A 20,772-nucleotide genomic window follows, 5' to 3' on the forward strand; every position below is an offset into this window, starting at 1 on the left:
AGTTCTCTTCTGCAGAGTCAGTCTTCAAAGACAGCTGGTAGACAAGGGGTGTCAGCTGACAATCTTCTCATCAGATGGGGAACAATTTCTATATCCCCAAAAGGAGAATTTGGGTAACATACCAAATATTTGGCAATGCCACCAAAGGGCATTGCCAAAATTGAAGGATATAGCACTTCTGCTGGCAGTGTTTTGCTAGAATCTATGTCCAAATTCTTTTTAAGAGAGAATCACCTCTCATTTCAGGTCAACAGATTGTTAATAGCATGAAAACAAATCTATCCCATGACATGCATTTCTCCCTTCCTACTTCTAATTTGATGGGAATTCCTGGTAAGATTTAAACATATATATAATTTACCTGGATCACAAAGGCAATCCACAAATCAAAGTTCAAAAAAAGGTACTTTGAGGATAAATACTTTCTAAGTGTAAGTTTTAGGAGGGAAGAGTAACATAAAAAATGTTGCAAATGTTCAGAAAAGAAAAAGATCATAAATGAGAGGCAATATTTTCAAATAAAAGAAAGAAACTAAAGTGGTACTTGAGAGTCTCTCATGTTTGGACAAAAAGGAAAGAAGAGAAAGAGTATCTACAGTCGAAAAAACAAAGAGAAGAGAAATGAAATGGAGGTAATATAACAGGTGTGAAAATAAGGGGGAGGAAATTCAGAAAGTATGCTTAGAAATGCTTAAATAAATCAGAATAGATTTGTGTTCAAACAGTGTTACTTTCTTATCTGGAGACTGCACATCGAAGGTACTTTCCTATTAGCCTAGTGGCAGTAGAATTTACTATGATACTGGGATTCATGATACTCACATACAAGCAAAAGATCATTTATCCTTTATTTATTTGCTTTCCAAACCCACTGGGAGCTCTTTAACCATTGTGAAATTGATATGTATCAGTTATATTTTAACTGCTTAATTGATTCTTTCCTACATATAAATGAGAGCAACACAAAAGTTACAAGAAGTTTATAAAGAAGGAGTGAACTTTACCAGGATGTCTAAGAAATGGGCCTCTCTTCTTGCACTGTACTATTATTTCAGCTGTGTGTTCTGTGGAAAAGTGCTCGTGTGGCCAATGGAATACAGTCATTGGCTCAATTTAAAGACAATCTTGGATGAACTTGCTCAGAGAGGCCATGAAGTAACTGTGCTGGTATCTTCAGCTTCCATCCTTGTGGATCCTAACAAACAATCTGCTCTTAAATTTGAGGTTTATCCTACATCCTTTATGAAGAATGAACTTGATTTGCGTTTTATGAAATTTATCAAGATGTGGTCATATGAGTTACCAAAGAGTACATTGTGGGCATATGATTCAAAGATGCAAAAAACATATTATGAATTTTCTGATATTGTTCAAAAGCTCTGTGAGGATGCAGTTTTGAACAAGAAATTAATCAAGAAACTGCAAGAATCCAAATTTGATGTTGTTCTTGGAGATGCCATTGCTCCTTGTAGTGAGCTTCTGCCTGAACTACTTAACTTACCTTTGCTCTACACTCTTCGATTTACCATTAACAATACATATGAAAAACTCTGTGGAGGGCTTACATTACCTCCTTCCTATGTACCTGTTGTCCTATCAGAACTTAGTGACAAAATGACATTTATGGAGAGGGTGGCAAATTTCTTGTATTCCTTATATGTTGACTTTTCATTTGAGATCTTTAACAAGAAGAAGTGGGATAAGTTTTACAGTGAAGCATTAGGTAAGTCAATGGTTTATTTATTATCTTTTCCCTACAGTAGGTGGAAAAAAACCCTTACTTTCTAGGCATGCGCTAGAGTGTGTATATATAATACACTATGTATATATATATATAGAGAGAGAGAGAGAGTGTATATATATATATATATATATATATATATATAATTAAGGAGAATTTATATTGTCTTCGTTTTAGTGTCCAAATGGACATATGATAATTTCTCAATCAGAATTTATCAATCATTCAAGAAAACTTGAGTAAATTATTCTATAATTCTGTGAAACTGGAGTTGTAACTCTATTTGACATTGATCTACTATATTAATATTCTTAGGGCTTGTTTATTTCAAAAGATACTTACGTACTATATTCTTCATAAATCACAATGTCTCTGTTATTTATTGCTGTATAACCAACCATCCTAAAACAGAGTTTAAAACAGCAACCATATTATTTGCTCATGATCCTGTAGACCAGCAATTAGGGCTAGGTTCAGTGAAATATTTCTTCTTTGGGCCTTCCTTGGCCCAAAAACCAAACAATTTAATTGTCTTCTCCCTATGGTCCCTTGAACAAGCAAGCTTCTGCTTTTTCAGATGAGAGTATAATTCCAGAACAGCTTGTATGAATGTTCCTGGCCTAGGTTTAGGTCACACAATGTCACGTTTGCCACCTGCTATTGGTAAAACAGGCCATGAGGCAAGTCCAAATTCAAAGGATGGAGAAATACCCTCCAAGTCTTGTTAGCAGAAGTTGCAAAGATTATGCAGCCATTTTTTTTCTTTCCTTTTTGTGAGGAAGATTGGGCCTAACATCTTTTGCCAATCTACCTCTTTTTTTTGCTTGAAGAAGATTGCTGCTGAGCTAACACCTGTGCCAAACTTCCTCTACTTTATATGTGCGACACTGCCATAGCATGGCTTGATGAGTGGTGTGTAGGTCCACACCCAGGATTGGAACCAGTAAACCTCAGGCCACAAAGGAAGAGCATGCAAACTTAACCACTATACCTCCAGGCTGGCCCCTATATAGCATTTTTAAAGTGCCACAGTAAGGAAATTCATTAATTATATTTATAAAATCAAGAGAAGGTCAGCCATGAGAAAATATATTTTACCAATCTGATTCTAGTAAAAAGTTTACTTTATGTGTGAGAAAGATGCCTACTTTGTGAAAACTTTATGTGTACTTGTCTTCAAAATTAAATATTTCTATAAGCTCAGTGCTAAGGTTCCTTTCAGCCTTCAGAATCAAAGTTTCTGATATCTCTCTTCCAGATTAAATGTTTCTATTACTATATCTGAACTGCTTCTTTGGTCTAATCATTTAATATCTCTAGTAAGAGGAAAATTGCTTAGTTATGGACAAGTCATCTCTGGGCATTATCTACTGTTGCTCTTTCTTTCTCAATGATTTATAAATCATCTGCTAAGTCAACCTAAAACTTTCGGGATTATTTTAGAATTATCCATGTCTGTTTGCTGACCTACAATTACTACTTCTCCTTGAGCTAAAAAATAATGCAAAATATGGGGGTATAATATATTTTTCAAATCTAAAAGAGGTCTAAATATGATTCACTAAAAACACATTCATTCAAAAACAAACATCTATTGACCAGATGCTATGATTTTTGTTTCCAGGAGGCAGAAGGAAATTAGTCAACATTTATTGATAATTACTCTCTTTTAAGTCCTTCATATTTACTAACTCATGGAAGATACACATAGAAATCCACTTTGCGGCACTATTATTATTCTCCTAATTTTACAGATACAGAAACTTATGTACAGAAAGTTCAAGTAACTTTCTTATCCACGTTTTCATAGAGAAAAAATGTTGGGAGTGGGATTGAAACAGATCAGTCTGGCCACTGGACTTAACACCTCTGCAAATTTCATTAACTGAAAGAGAAGAGAGAGACTCTAACTTCAAATCTCCACATATTACTTGAAGAGACATTGTGCTAAGCACTAAGTATACCACAATTTAGAAGATCAATAAAACTGTTTTTTTTTTTTTTTGATCTGGGAGATCCTTTTAGCAAAGAGTCCCCATTGCCAGTATATATCTTTCAACTACCGAAACTTTGCTTTGTCAAGAGGGGTGCTCCCTTATTACCATATATATAAAGCATCTTTACTCATATAAATAAAGCATCGTTTTGGGGGGCTCTATTGTAAAAATTTTGAAACCCTGGAAAAAATATCCCTTTCAAATGGAACTTAACCATCCTTAGCATAAATGTAATAATTATTATCAATGGATAAGAAGGTATGTAAGATTAATTTGATTACAGAGGAAATAAAGATCTGAGTCATAAAAATATTAACCTTCTACTATATATATACTGTATGAGAGTATGGGAGGCAGTGGCTTGGAGAATAAAACCAAAGAACAAAGTTTCAAAAAGAAATCTGCTAAAAATTAATCAAGAATCACAGGTCATGGAAATTAAGCCCTTACGTGAGATCCCAGAGCAAAGGTATGGAAGGTAACATGAAGGAAAACAAGGAATCAAATGGCAAACAATCAAAGTAGAAAGCTGGTTGGTTAAGTGGAGTGGGAGGGTGGCTAGCTTGGCCCACAGTAAAAGACTAAACAAATAATCCAAAGACCAAAGTTTCTATGATTAACCTGCTAAAAATTAATCAGGAATAACAGGTTATAGAAAATAAGCTCTTAGATGAGATTCCATAGTCAGGACATGCACAGTCATGTGAAGGAAAACAGCAATCAAATGGCAAACAAAAAATAGAAAGCTGGATGGCGAATGGGGAGGGTGAGTGGGTTGGTGGGTCTGTGGGAATGTAAGACCAAGCATATAACTCAAAGCCACAAAGAGATTTAAAGAACATTTTAAGTAAATAAGGGGACACTGATGCAAATAGAGTTTTACAACGAAGTCAAGTTTTTCATCCTGTTTTTCTGGAAGTTTTATGTCATTCCTTGAGTGGGCACCCAAGAGAGCAATGATGATTTTTTTCTAGGGGTAGAAACTGACAAAGGAGATCCCTTGGCCAAGTCATAAATACTTAAAAGGGAGAACTTTTAACTTTTTTGCAGGTGAATCTCCCTTACCATCCCTTCCCACACACTTACTAATACTTACTTTAGTTTTTCCATATATATAACTTTTCTGTAGACTAGAGGCATGAATTAGGTACGAGAAAACACTTGATAGACTGAATGATGGGATAGTGCCTCAGACCCCAATTCTTTCCTTGAAGTTATCAAGCATCTTTCCCTATAAGTTAAATCATAATCATCTATCCACGTCAGAATGTTTCAACTTTCTTCAGAAATAAAAAATAAATGACAAGGAGATGGAGGTGAAAGATGTCACTTCGTTTAGTGCATCTCATTCATCATGCACTTTCCTGATCATGGATGGTCCAGGGCTTTGGTCCTGCAAGAAGCTTTCTTCAGTAAAATATACCACAGAGAGTGAGTCCTTAAGCTATAGAAGAGAAGGTCTCTCTGTAATAAGGTGAGCTCTGTATCATTAGGGAGGACTCTAGAGCCACTGAGGTTTTTCTGCTTGCTTTCTCTGGATTTCCAAAGATTACTTAGCTTCCCATGTGTAACCTGTTTATTCTCTGGTGCAACTGGAGAACAGATTGAGACAAGTGAGAACAATGCAAATATTCACACTGCAGATCCATATTTAATGAGGAAGATCATTATGATATTTAGAAAACAATTTCTTATTCAACCAAATTACATCAATCTTGGGTTATTTCTTCATTTCAATGAGCAGCAAATGGGTTCTGAGCTGGGCCTGTGTCCCATTGGAAACTCTGTCACATGGGCCCTCCCCAGAGACTGAGGATCACTAGCTAGCAAAGAAAACAAAATATGTTTAAAATGCCATGGGATTCAGTAAAACTGTCATAAATATCATAATCCTAATGCTATGGATATGGAAAATGAGAAGATGGTCATTTAGAACATAATATTCATCATATATATTTAAACAATTACACAAAAATATTGACCCAGAAATATACGGTATTAGTTATCTTGAATTTGTAATACATGAAAAGAGGAACAAATCTTTAATGAATATTTGAACTTAGAAAAGCAGCAGAGGTGACAGTACCTGGTTAACTATTAAGTCTCTCACTTACATGGTTTTCGTTTTGCTTTATATGTTCTTCAAATGTTTGTTCATATTTTAGAACACTGGCATATTTTGAACATCTTGACATACAGCGTCCTGAAACTTTATTCCTTTATTTTCGAGGAAAAAATGAATATGAATTCACAGATATACATATTTTTCTTTCCCTATTTCTTTTTTAGGAAGACCCACTACATTGTGTGAACTGATGGGGAAAGCTGACGTATGGCTGATGTGAACCTATTGGGATTTTGAATTTCCTCATCCACTCTTACCTAATTTTGAGTTTGTTGGAGGACTCCAGTGCAAACCTGCCAAACTGTTGCCTAAGGTAAGACTTTGGTGTCTTGAAAAGAGCTTTTTTTCCCCAATCCAGATTCTGTCCTATAGAAAAGATATGGGGCAATACCTAAAATCTCTTCACACCATTCCTGCATATACTATGTATTTCATGTTTCATTATCACTGAAGATTCCGGGTTACATTACAATTGTTACAAGTATGAGAGAAATGGAGGATTGTGTGGATATAGGCACTATAAAACAATCTTTCAGTGTCCAACACATAACAAAAGATAATTTTTTCAACAAATATATGTTCTGTGCCTACTATATGCTAGATTCTACACTTTGTACTGAAGAAGAGGTGAATGACACAGTCACAGTTCCCTCTTAAGGGAAGCTTATAGACTAGTTGGTCAGAAAAACTATTAATGTTCAGTATATGCAATTATTTACAATAAAATACAAATCATATTATAAGTAAGATTGAGGTGGTATGGGATTTCTTGCTATATTTTATTCTAGTAAATTGCAATCAGGTATCTAAAAAGAGTCAAATTCTGGTAATGTTATATTCAAAGTGAAAACATATGCCAGTATCCTAAGGCTATGGGATCTGGTGCTTTAATGCATGGTATTATGGTAGCCAGCAAATACACAAAGTCCTAATCCTGCCAAGAATACCTTTCCTATAAGATATGAATGTACGAGAAAAATGGCAGGGGGGGGGGGTTACTTACCTATCTCATTGAATTGCGCGACAATAAAAAGTTCTAATACAGTCATTCCTGATTGTTTGCAGATTTCACATTTTTAAATTTGCCTACTCAGTAAAATTGATTTGTAATGCCAACGTCAATACTTGCTGTGCTTTCATCACCTTTCATGGATATGCACAGAGCAGCAAAAAAGTTGATTTACCTGACAGGCATGTTCCCAGTTGAGATCACATGAGGTGATGCTCTGCCTTGTTCTTTGGCTCTCACACTGTAAATGCGTCCCTTTCCAAGTCTAATTAGTGCCACATTTTTTGCATTTTTGTGGTGGTTTTTCGTGATTGCACTGTTTAGAATGGCCCCCAAGGATGGTGCTGTAGTGCTTTCTAGTTTTCCTCAGAGGAAGCAAGACAACTATGCCATGGCTCAGTGAGAAAATATGTCTATTAGATAAGCTTCATTCAGTTCCATGAGTTATGGCACTGTTGGTTATGAACTCAATGCCAACGAAACAACAACATACATTAAATAGGTGTCTTTAAGCAGAAACACACATATAACAAGGTTATGTGTTGATCAGTTGATGAAAATGCTGTATCAAGAGGTTTGTGGGAACCTAACATTATGTTTCTGCTGAGAGCAGTGATTCAGTAGTCGCTAATCGTGTGTTTGCAGCACTTCACAGAACATAACTGCTGGGAATAATAAGAATTGACTAAATATGGAAAGCCCTAACACAGAGCCAAACACACAGTGCTTAATAAATATTAGCTATTGTGATTTCAGTTTGACTAGCAATCCTTTTAACAAAAGGAATTCATTTTAGAATACACATTAAGCAGATGAAACTGTCAAAATCGATTTGAAGATTTAAGCAGTCTCACCAGTATCCAAACTGGAGGGATTCCTTCTGAGGTATATAAATGAGCATGTATATGCATAAGTGTATACTGGCAAACCCCTGATAGTTTTTCCAAAAGCATTTCTGAATGCACTCCAGCAGTTGATCTGGTCTTACATGTGATCAAAGAACTTCATGGCACAAAACAAAGCAGAGATCATTGTAGCCTGATAATACAGTTTGCAGAAATCAGCCTCTCTCAGGAATTAGCTGTAGTAGGGCATTAAAAATGATTCAGTGGTACATAAATAAGACAAAATATAATTATATTCTAAACTTTTAAATTGCCTGATCTCACTACCTGACTTGAAAACAAATATAGTAAGTAAAATATCAGGGAGGAAATGTCCGGTTTAAGACTAACCTGCACAACAGGCCACAGAGTTAGAAATATAAATGAAGATTTTTAGTAATTTTATGTCATGGATCCCAAGTAGTTCATATACACACTGATTAAATGTTGTATCCATTAAATCACACTTTCAAGGGTAAAAACATCCAAAGTAAATAGTTTATAAGCAAAATTTGTCACATTCATTATCAGTCATGCTTTAGTTGCCTTGAAATACCTGGGCCAGGATCAGATAGAATCAAACTTGTATTCAAGGTTGGAGCATTCTATATAAAAATAATGTTAATGCACTTTCATTAGGACTTTGAGTGAAAATAGGAAGAAACAATCTGCAGGAAGATTTGAAAAGCTGTTTCCTTAATATGAGATGAAATTGTTATAACAAGCTCAATATTAGCACAGCACGTGCCAGAAAGAAAAAGGACGTGCGACTGTAAGAAAAGGAAAATTATTTCATAAATTCATAAATCTTCCAGTTTGTTAATGTAATATCCCCAGACAAGGGATTAATACATCAGAGTCTTAGCTGAAGCTCAAATTTAGAGAGCCTTTTCATGGTGGGAATCTGAAACAGGAAAGGTTGTGGCTAACAAATTTAGGATTCTTATTTTTGTACATAAAGGTGATTTAACAAGAGCATTTTCCTTCTTTTACCAAAGCAAGTATATGTAAGCTCATAATCAGGTCATATAACATGTAGCCTTCATAATCAGGAAAGCCTATGCCAAAAGAGATTTCCTTAAAAACTGACAAGAAGAAAATTGTTACACTTCAGTAACAAACATATTGGACATAGAGTGACATACAAATTCAAGAAGCCTAGTTACAGATGGTCTTCCACTTTATTAAAGGAATTCTGCTAGGAGTTTAGATCATTTTAATTTTTTAGTCATCTGTTATTTCCTCAAAAAAACACCAAAAATAACCTGTTGAACAAACAAAGCTAGGATTATCTGACTTATTACAGGAAGCAGGAACAGCACCTTGACAAGGTTTTATTATTGTTTCAGAAAAGGAAAGTCAAAAGAAGATAATTCCAAGGTATTGGGGCCTGGGTTGGTGATATCAAGGAGGGCTTTGTAAAGTACAGAACTGGTTGTAAGTGAGCAAACTTTATGATATAATTTTGGACTACTGGACACAGTGAGGTGAGGTCTTGACTCTTGTCTTAGTAAGCAAGCAATGTGTTTTTTATTTAAATTTATTTTTTAAGACTAGCCCTGAGCTAACATCTGCTGCCAATCCTCCTCTTTTTGCTGAGGAAGACTGACCCAGAGCTCATATTTGTGCCCATCTTCTTCTACTTTATATGTGGGATGCTTACCGCAGCATGGCTTGCCAATCAGTGCCATGTCCTCACCCGAGATCGGAACCTGCGAACCCTGGGGCCGCTGAAGCAGAACATGCACACTTAACCGCTGCACCACCAGGCCAGCCCCAGCAAGCTATGTGGTTTAATGAGTAAATTATCTTAGTTGGTCACTGTCATGTAATCCTGGAACAAACAACTAAGCTAGTGTTGGTAGGTATCAGTATTGTTTATCATAGAACTAACAAAAAAATGTCTGGCCCTGGTAATGTTTAACACGTGGAATAGAAATTACACTGTTTTTAGTACTCACTTATGAAAATTAAACCTATGTTGCCATATTGTGAAAAGTTCTCAAAGGACACTTCCTCTTTATTGTCATCCCTTGCTGAGAATTGACAAAGAACCATATTTTCCTAGTAATCAGTGATATACATTGGTTAAAGACAATAGATTTCATATCACACAAATCCTTCTAAGGGGATTTAATGGTTTAGCATGTTAGAAGATGAGACTATTCTAACAATTCTACTCTGTTTAGAAATGTATGTATTCATTTCCTTCAAACAAACTGAAAAAGAACAAATGAAATACAAAAAAATCTCTGCAGTGATGCCATTTCATATTACCATGAACTATCTCTTTTCAGGAAATTGAAGAGTTTGTGCAGGGCTCTGGAGAAGATGGCATTGTAGTATTCAGTTTGGGGGTCAATGGTCCAAGACCTTACAGAAGAAAAGGCCAACATGATTGCATTGGCCCTTGCTCAGATTCCACAGAAGCTCTGATGCCGGGGTCCCGCCCCGGGAGAGTCCAGGTTCCTGAGGGATGGACGGCGTCGTCGCGATGAGTGAGGGGGAAAATAAATGGGACGTGAGACTTGGGTTGGTGTTAGCAAGTCCGACTTTACTGTGCACAAGTGTCGTTTATATATTTTTCAGGATTAGTACAGAAATAGTTCTACAAATATTCTCAGATAGATAAGGAAGTAAAAAACGAGCACAAGAATATTTATTAGCATTCCATTCTATAGAGCATAAGGTTAATGATCGTCTTCTCCGCAATTAACTAGTGTTTGTTGTCTCTAAGCTAAAGGAGATAGGTACCTAGGCGTCTGTTGTGATTCATGGTAAAGTTATATCAAAGAGAGAAGGTCCAGGCCTCCGGACAGGACAGCAGTCCATCTGGTTGTATCCTGGTGGAGCCATCCCTGCCTCCCTCAATCATTTACGCCATTAGTGTAGACGGTTAATGGGAACAAAAGGCGACTCCAGGGTGTCTTATCCCCAGGGCTATCTGCATTCTCAGCGGGCAGTTAAACATCTTTACTTTTTCGCGCCCTTTAGGGGGTGGAAGCATTCCTTTGTCTTTTAGATTGCAGAGCTAACAGTCCCTTAAGTACACTGCCGCAGAAAGTATCATATTGTTAGTAAAGTAAAGGGCTGAAAAGCTAAGCTAAAGTATATATCTTCAAGAATAAAAAAGAGAAATAAGTATACACATAACCTTGATAGAAAGCATGCATATAATTCAGAAAATATCAGGGGTGTCGGCCGGCCATTCTTCACCGAGGGGCATCCCTGCACCCCTCGGCCCTTCTACTCATCAATTATTTATTATTTATTGCTTTTAGGAGAAAACCTCTATAACATTTTAACAGAAAGCAGAAGGTCAAGAATAATATATAGATACTTCTTGATCATCCAATTAACTAGCAAACTTAGAAGGACGATGCATATATATATTTAGACAAAGAACTGGAGGGAGAAGGAAACATTAACCAGACAGAGGCCATAAACCTAATTCGACATCTTATCTGGGCAGGATTCCTTTCTGATTGTCTCACATGGGACTGTGTGCTCCTCCAATAATTAACTGAAAAATATCTTGAAAGTTACCTGCAGGTGGTCACATTCTCTTACTATATCTAATTTTCCCAGGAGGTAGTGCCTCCCAAGCAGCCACCCAAAGGAGTGAAAACTGGAGGTTAAGAAAGGAAAAGGAATGAAGGGCAATTAGAAGCAGCACAGGTTTCAGAACTATGTGAGGGGCTGGCCGGTTATTCTTCACCAAGGGGCGACCCTGCACCCCTCGGCGTTAATCGACTGGACCCTGTCAAACAGCCGATCAAATGATGTAGCCATGGCTCCCAGCACTCTGAAAAATTGCATTTATGCTGAACAACTACTTGAATGAGTTTATTTAAAGTCTGTAGAGTGAGTCCATTAAAACAGTTACTACAAAGGAGTAAAAATTTCATAATACAATTAGATCAAATTGAACTCATATGTTTTTCTTTTCAAGTCAAATTCTAAAATAGTGCAAGGGAGACACATTTGCTGCCCACCAAAAAAAAAAAAAGAAAAAAACAGTTTAACTTTTATTTTTCTCTCTGAGACATTTATATTTTAGGGACGATGTGTGAGGTTTCATTGCTATTATGCTAATAGTATGCCAGTAACACAACAAGAATTCCCAAATCTCACCCTACAAATCAAAGCATTTTCAAAAGAGGTTCCTGAGGGATTGTGAAGTTATGAACAGCAGAGAGGCATCAAGTTATAGTTCAGAGGGTAAGCTTCATAAACACTCAATATTCAAAGCAGAATTTTCAAAAAGACTGAGTTGGAGCATAAAGATTCAGACACTTCCTCCTGTTCTTCTTCTTCTAACATGAAAACAGTATATATCTTAAAACTAGCCCTCTCTGAAAGACCAAGAGAGAAGCCTGGGCCTCCTGATTCCCCTTGGTGTTTAATAGTGGGGATAAATTAACCAGCAGGCCCAGAGGGGCCAGGCTTTGTTTCCTGTCAAAGTAGAACAGGCAATAGGAAGGAAGGGGTATGGGCTCCGACTTTAAATGCTCTTAGTCCTGCCCATTAATAACTTGTTCTAATCGATATACTATTCTGACCAACTGGCTTATCAACTGCTTTCTCAGAGGTGGAGGGAAGGGGAGAAGCAAAAGCTTGGAATTTGTGGGCAGAGTCAGGTTTAGCATAGAGACAAGTCCAGAAGTTCTCCCTCCCATAAAATCCTATAGTTATTCTTATGAAATTATAAGATCCACTTGAGCCCTCTCACTATTTGTGAACTACTTGCCACCTTTAGGCACTATCTAAACTGCCCCCTGAACAACCCCTAATATTTGTATCTCTGAGAGGCTGAGATTAGGCTGATTCTCTTGACAGGTAGTAGACAGCCACTTGCCAACTTTTTTAAAAATGCCCCACTAACTTAGGATTCCTTGGCATGTCATCCCACTTAGAAGTGAGAATTTCAGCATCAATCACTACTTAGGGCTGGTTGCAGCATCTTTGATACATGAGGCATTCCACATCAGAGTTTTCTGTTGTATAATATGCAATTAGATCTCTTAACAGCACAAGCTTCTAACTTGACTATTCTAACTTATTATGGTCAATGAAAATTAATGTGACTTTTTAAAATTTTATCCGTTGTCCTAATATTAATTCTGCAATTCCTAGCTTTGTAAAAAAATATGTAAAACTGTGGATGGATATTCCACTGTTAAGGCCTTTGGGAAAAATAAAAACAAGCTGAGATAATGCCTTGGAAGATTTAAACTTAAAAGATTATAGGAACAGTGTTCTTCCAATATATAATCTAAAATATTTCATATTCCCTCTATAAGAAGAAGGAACTTTATCCTTTTGTCCTAAGTAGAAGAAAGTATGATATTGCCAACAATAGAAAATAGAAAATATAACTTTCCATCAAAATGCTTTGTGGAGAAAGTGAACATAAGCATATCTTCACCTTTCCCCTCAGAAAATGATAAGCAAGCAAAGTCTTTTCTAGATTAAAACCACAAGTTCATTATATGAGATAGTCACTTGAAATAAAATTGCAGAAATCGCAGTTAACTTTGTGTTTACACTACAGTTCTGATTGATTCTTGAATGCTTTTAATATTAAAATACATCACTTACAAACTAGTTTCCCTAAGCTCTTTAGAACTAATAATAGCGAATGATAAACTAATAATTTGTAGTAAATTCTATGAAAAGATAGTTGATAATAGTTACCTAGATTTTTGGTGCTTTGGTTTTTAAAACTATTTAATAGCACTCATATTTTAACATTTCTGGGCAAAAATGTCCACATTTGTCAATGGGAGGAAGCTGGGAAAGACTTCTTAGTAGATTTTAATTTCAAAAATATTCTATGCCTGTGTGATCTTATTCATGGAATAGAGCATTTTCTTCATCTTAATAGATCGTGTGGAGATTCAGGGGAAAGAAACCAGATACATTAGGACCCAATACTCAGCTCTTCAAGTGGATCCCACAGAATGATCTTCTTGGTAAGACTGCAGCAAACAAATACAATTCTAATTAAAAGAAAATCTGAGGAAAAAGACTGGAACAGAAATGCAATGCAACATTTGCTTTGAAAACTTCGGCAATCAGGTGCTAATTATCTGTCACCCATAAATTTTCAGTAACTTCTTGATTGGTCTTCTCACCTCCATGCTCTTCTACTTCAGATCTGTCTTTCTCACTGCTGTTATAATGTTTTCTTGTTCTTCCAAAAAGATACAGGAAAACACCCCTACTTTTTTATGGACTTTCAATGACTCACATTGCCTAGAAAATAAAGTACACCCAAGAGGATATGAAGCAGTTTGCGTTCAACACATCCATCATTTGTCCTTTATTTCCAAACACCTCCTGAGATTCTCCACACATTTTCAGAGTGAATCACTCCCTATACCCTTAAGAGACAATGTTTCTTCACCTCCATGATTTCAAACACGATGTTCTTTGAATCTGCATTCACTTCCACAATTTTCTATTGGACAAAAAAACTCTAAACTAACATCTCTTCTGATGTACAGCTTTCTCTCTTTCCCTCACATAGACTTCTTTTGGAAATCCACAAATGTTTACATGATCCCATGAGCATAGTGACTCTGTGCAGAAAATACAGCCTTCTTTACTGTCTTACACTGCCAATTTCTATTTTTAACTATGGGGCTCAAAATTTATCGTTTTTATTGATCTTTTTATTAGGTCATCCAAAAACCAAAGCTTTCGTCACTCATGCTGGTGGCAATGTCGTCTATGAAGCCATTTACCATGGGATTCCCATGGTGGGACTCCCTATGTTTGTTGATCAACCTGAAAACATCCCTCGCATGGAGGCTAAGGGAGCAGCTATTAGATTGGACTTGAACACAATGTCAAGTACAGATTTGCTCAATGCATTGAAGACTGTCATTAATAACCCTTCGTGAGTATAGCATTTTTTTAACTAGTTGGTATTCATAGATAGATTTTCTTTTCAGCAGTGAGTATAAGTTTTGCCCTATTATTAAGAGGCTAATTTTGAAATCATTAAAATGGTATAAGCGATCTAAAATTCACTTTTCCATTCAACCAGACAGTTATTTCTAAGTTGCACTTTAAGCCTATAGATTTAATAGGCAACCAATTAGTGCAACAATTTTCTATGCAAAAGAATTTTAAAGCCATATAGTTCATTGTAAGAGGTACACATTTTAAAAATGTGACTGAATCCACAGGAGGAAAAACCGATGCAAGTGAAAGAAATAGAAAACATTTCAATTCATTACTTAAATTTTCTACAACTATAAAAATATTTTTGCTAAAGAATTATTTTTATTAATACCATTATTTTAATAGATTATATAATGAGGGAAAATTTATATAACATGAAGTTCACCTCTTTAAAGTGTGAAATTCAAATCTATTCAGTGTGCTTACAGAGTTATGAAACCCTCACCACTTCATCATAAGCTAATTTTAGAACATTTCATCACCCCAAAAAGAAACCTTATATCCCTTAGTCATTCTTCATGGCTTCATACCCTATGCAAGATAGATAGATGATAGATAGATAGATAGATGATAGATAGATAGATAGATACATAGATAAATAGATAGATAACTGGGAAGACACATTTTTCAAAAGCAAGTCTAATAAAATACCATAATTGACCAAACGTTTGTCTCTAAATCAAGATTCAGTACATCTGAAAAGATTCAATTCATACAGAGTATATTGTCTGGTAATACTGGAATTTAGTTAGAAATCACCAAAAAAAAAATTTAATCTAAATTTTGCAAATTAAGCAAGTTTCTTCTAATAATTCAGAGTCAATGAAAACTCATAATGTAAATTTTAATATGTCTAACTAAATGATAATGAAAATTAAATGTATCAAGTTTTGAAGAATGCAGCAAAAGCTGTAGTTAAAAGAAAATTTAGATCCTAAAATGCACATGTATGACAAAAGTAAAACGTCTAATAAACAATGATCTAAGCTTCCATTTCAAGATCTGAGGAAAACACCAGCAAATTAAACCAATCTAGAAGGAAAAAATGAATACAATAGGAAAATTAATTAATATAATACAAACTTACAATGAATATGATAAATGAGTCCAAAAACTGGCTATTGAAACAGACCAACAAAGTTTATAAACTCTTGGCAAGTTGGATCATGAAAGAAACAAAGCAGGTACAAATTACCAATATCAAGAATAAAGAAATGACATTAATGCAGAACCATCAAGCATTAAAATTTTTCATAACAGTGTGTTAGGTGCAACTATATGAACAAAATTCTACATAATAAAAAGTATTATAAAACACATTAGTATAAAAAAGTCACCTCAGGAGAAGTTTAAAATTTGATTTGCCTAATATCCATCAAAGAAATTGAAAGTCTGTTAAAACTATGAAAGCTTGCAATTTATTCTTTGTTAAAACTTTCAACAAAGGAAACTCCTAGCCCAGATGACTTTACAAGTGAATACTTCCAAATACTTAAGAAAGAAATACAACCAAGTTTACACAAACTCTTCTAGATAATGTCAAACATATTTAATACTTTTCAAGTCATTTTTTGAGGGCATAATATCCTATCTGTCAAAAAAAGACAAGGACATTACAGGAAAACAAAATTTTAGAACAATTCCTTTTCTAAATCAAATATTAAGTCACTAAATAGAGTACCTTAAAAAAGAATAAATCATCACGACAAAATAGGTTTATTCCAGGATTGAAAGTTTGCTGAAATGTTTGAAAATCAATCAATATAATTCAATAAATTATCAGCATGAAAAAGAAAAAATATTACGACCATTTTAATGGCTAAAGCAAAATTTGATAAAAGTCAACATCCCCTTATTATATTAAAGAAAAAAACCTTTTGCAAACTAGAAATAGAAAGAAATTTCCTTAATCTGATGATGATTATCTATCAAAAAAAGCAAAACCTATACAAAATATTACTCTTACTGGCAAAAAATATACAGCTTTACCCTCTTCATTAGCCATCAGGAAAATGTAAATTGGAACCTCACTATTAATTCATCAGAAGAGCTAAAATTTAAAAAGACTGACAAGGCCAAGTCTTGAAAAGGATGTGGAGAAATAGGAATTGTCATGTACTACTGGTGGGAACACAAATTAATAAACCACTTTAGAAAACTATTTAGTAATATCAATGAGGCCCAAACATACATGCACTGTTCTCTCAGAAATTCTACTCCTTGGGATATGACTAACAAAAATGTATAAACATGTAAACCAAAAGACATATTCAAGAATTATAACCACATTGCTAGTAATTGCCAGAAAATTGTTAACTGCCCAAATTTCCTTTGATCAAAAAATGAATAAATAATTTGTGCTATTGTCGTACAAAGGAATACTATACAACAATGCAATTAACCAACATCTGCTACACAAAAGACAGACACAAATGAGTAGACACAATATGATTCCAGTATAGACATAAGCAAAACTACTCAATGATATTAGAAGTCAGGCTAGTATTTAATTTAGGGAAGAAAGTAGTGGCTGGAAGTGCCCACAAGGAAGGGATGCTTCTGGGGAGCTTATGATTCTCTATATCCTGATCTGGAGAGTAGTTAGATTAGTGTTTTGTCTTGGGATAATTTTCTAGTTAATTTTGAATTTTGAGCTGCTTTCTTAGGAAATGTGCAGCTTCCATATGTTTCATACTTAAAGGTTTCTTTTAGAATATATAACATATTTAAAAGTTTCTACACATTAAAAAAATAAGATTAACAAAAAACAAAAGAAGAAATGCCCACGAGTGCTGTCATAATGTGGACAGGGAAAGCCTCCCTGAGATGGAACTCTGAACCAAAGGCCTCCGTCGAAAGGTAGAAGCAAGGCTTGGGGTGTTGCAAGGAAGAGTGCTCCAGCAGGGGGACAGAGGGGACACAAAGTGCAAAGGCACTGAGGTGGGAAAACTTTGGGCAGCTTCAGTGAACAGCTAGAAGGCCAACGAGTCTACGACAGAGTGTGCATGGGACAAACTGATAGGAGAAGAGGGAGCCAGGGCTCTGTCCATGGAGGTCCTGAGGTCCAAAGAAGAGATTTAGAGTTTATTCGGAATGAGATGAGAAGCCAGATGGAAATTTTGAGCAGGGAGGTGTAATAACCTGACATAAATTTGATTAAAAACATTCTGGCTACTGGTGGAAAATAGACAGGAGAGTGTAGAAGAATAAAAGCACAGGAACTAGTGAGGAGGCATTTCATCCTCCCTGACACTATTCCTCTTTAAAAACTTCAAAAGCATTATCCTAAAATTGCATTTCTACCATGTGACTTATAGCGCTTAGAATGGCTTGTATCGTTTCCTCTGTTGGAAAAGATTTTCCTTTCCCACGTGAATTTGTTTTTTCACTTTGTAAATACTTATCAATCAGAAAATTCCAATATAAAAGCCAAACTATCTATGAGACCCAAATAAAAATTTGCTCCTCGGCAATTCTACGGCAATTATTTTGAATCATTTCTGTGACACTTTTCAGAAATCAATAGGATTGGTATGCTTAGGCAAAGTGACTTCCTTTCAATGTTGTTATCTTTGTGTTTCTCCTTTAGCTATAAAGAAAATGCTATGAAATTATCAAGAATTCAACATGATCAGCCAATGAAGCCTCTAGATCAAGCAGTCTTCTGGATCGAGTTTGTCATGTGCCACAAAGGAGCCAAACACCTTCGAGTTGCAACCCATGACCTCACCTGGTTCCAGCACCACTCTTTGGATGTGATTGGGTTCCTGCTGGCCTGTGTGGCAACTGCTGTATTTGTCATTACAAAAGGCTGTCTGTCTTGTTGCCAGAAGTTTGCTAAAACAGGAAAGAAGGGAAAAAGGGCATAGTTATATCTCAGGCCTAAAGCTGGTATGCCTCACAGATGGGGCTCCTCCAGATTATTCCAGCAGGAAGTTGTGTTGTAAACGTCCCTTCCTCAAGCAACAAAACGGCTTCTAACAATTCAGCGTCTCAGATCAAAACTTGTTTTCAAGAAACTTAATACCCATTTAAGAGTTAGAAATATCTCATGCCAAGAGAAAGAAAACCGGACAGAAATAAAAATCAAGTACAACTATATGGGTTTATATTGAAATTTACAGTTCTAATTCAAAATTTATATCAAAAAATTTATTGAGCTTAACTGTGTTTCTAACATTGTGCATGGAAACAAGAACATAAAGTGTCTACTCACAGTACTAATAAAACTTTGCAAATACTCAATATTTTAACTTCATGTTGGTGCAGAAATTTTTAGCTTTATCTTTTGCTAAAGAAGTGATTCAATAATTAAAATAGTGTAGAAAAACTCACCCTTTCATTTCCTTTTGGGAGACCACTAATGCTACTGGACTTTTACTGTGGATCCAGCCTCAATATCAGTTTTTACCTAACGACATGGCAAAGCATTGCTTTCATTCAGCTTAAGTCATTTCCCAGTAGAATGTATATGGATTTAGAAATATAATGACTGCCAGCTGTTTCCTACTATAGGTATGAGCTATTCCGGAAAGTCTTTGGTTTCACTAGCTAATGCTCCTTACCGCACAGCTCTTTAAAAAGATTCACCTGATTGCTTTCACGCTCATTTTCAATCTTTGATAATGAATGTATGGTCTCATCTGTAGGTTGTGATAATACAGAGCCTGTACTCTAAAGGGACTTATTAAATATTCATTCTCTTCACGTGTGTGTACCTAAATATATTTACTGTCTTCAAAAAAAGACACCGAATCACTTAGTTATTTATACGTATGTCATAAATTTATTGTGTAAACTGTATAAATTCATTGTTTGCTGAAGACAACTTGAAATAATGTTTACTGTGCTATATAACCATACTAGACCAGCATGTTTCATTCTTTCCTTCTTCAGAAGCCCATTACCCTATCCCTGCCATTAACATAATATAAAAACATTAAATCCTTTGGTATGACAAAAAATGATACAATCATGATTTTCTTTTAAACCTAGGCCTGATATGACTGACCATAATCTATAACAATGCAAAGAATACAAAATTCTACAGTTTTTGGAGGAAATAGGTAAATCGAATAACAAGGATTCTCAAGGCCCTCCCAAAACCAATACATCATAGAATCACTTTATGATCAAAGTGGTCCAGGTTGAGAAAAACATATCTGTCTTTATGTGCCAAGAAGACCAACATCAAAGAATCATAACAAACAGCCTAACACATGAATTTATTTTTGGAAAGAATTAAAACTTTGATGGTAGTTTACAGCAGAATTTTCCATACATCTCATCTAGAAAACTGACATGATTTTAAAGAAAAATGCAACTAATATTGTGCCATAGTATATAATAATGTTAAAACATGCATATAGGCTTGAATTAATTTTCCTCAAATCTATCCTGCAACATATGTAACAGAAAAAGGATTGGTATTCATTATATAGTGAGAAATCATACAAATCGCAAACAAAAATATAGTCCAAAATGAAAATAGATGAAGGACATAAAGAGGAAATTTACAGAAGTAAACATACCCTATAACATGTAGAAGATGACAAATCACTGACAGGGAAATGAAAATTACGTCAATTAATTATTTTCCCACCTAAGATTTGTTAAACATCAGAATCTGAGAAAACTACTCTTGAGGTATTATAATGGGAATAACACTTTCAAGTAAAATTTAAACACACTACTTAACTCTCCAATTCTACAAGTAGAAGTCTGTCATGCAGAAATATGCACACATTTATGTGAGGCACTTAAATGGCTGTCAGTCAATGAACACATTTACTTCCAGTGAAGTCCTATGGTATACAGCATCACAGAGAACAGGTAGCTTACAGGCAACATTATTAAATGCTCTCTGGGTCACAATGGTAAATAAACAAGTTCCAGGGAAAAATAAGCATTATACTCTCCTTTGGAAATAAAACAAAATATATTAAATTTGTATAAACGCAGAGGAAATCACCTGGAAGAAAACACTGAATTTCCGATGATAGGAATTTAAATTTTTGCTCTATATGTCTTCATTGTTTGATCTT

The 20,772-nt window shown here is 35.2% G+C and overlaps 1 pseudogene; it reads left to right on the forward strand.

The window, feature by feature from the left end:
- Positions 1 to 993: 993 nt before the first annotated feature.
- On the forward strand, positions 994 to 19,692 carry LOC100067974 (UDP-glucuronosyltransferase 2B31-like; annotated as a pseudogene).
- The last annotated feature ends 1,080 nt before the right edge of the window (positions 19,693 to 20,772 follow it).

This window comes from Equus caballus, chromosome 3, assembly GCF_041296265.1.
Source record: "Equus caballus isolate H_3958 breed thoroughbred chromosome 3, TB-T2T, whole genome shotgun sequence".
Taxonomy (NCBI): domain Eukaryota; kingdom Metazoa; phylum Chordata; class Mammalia; order Perissodactyla; family Equidae; genus Equus; species Equus caballus.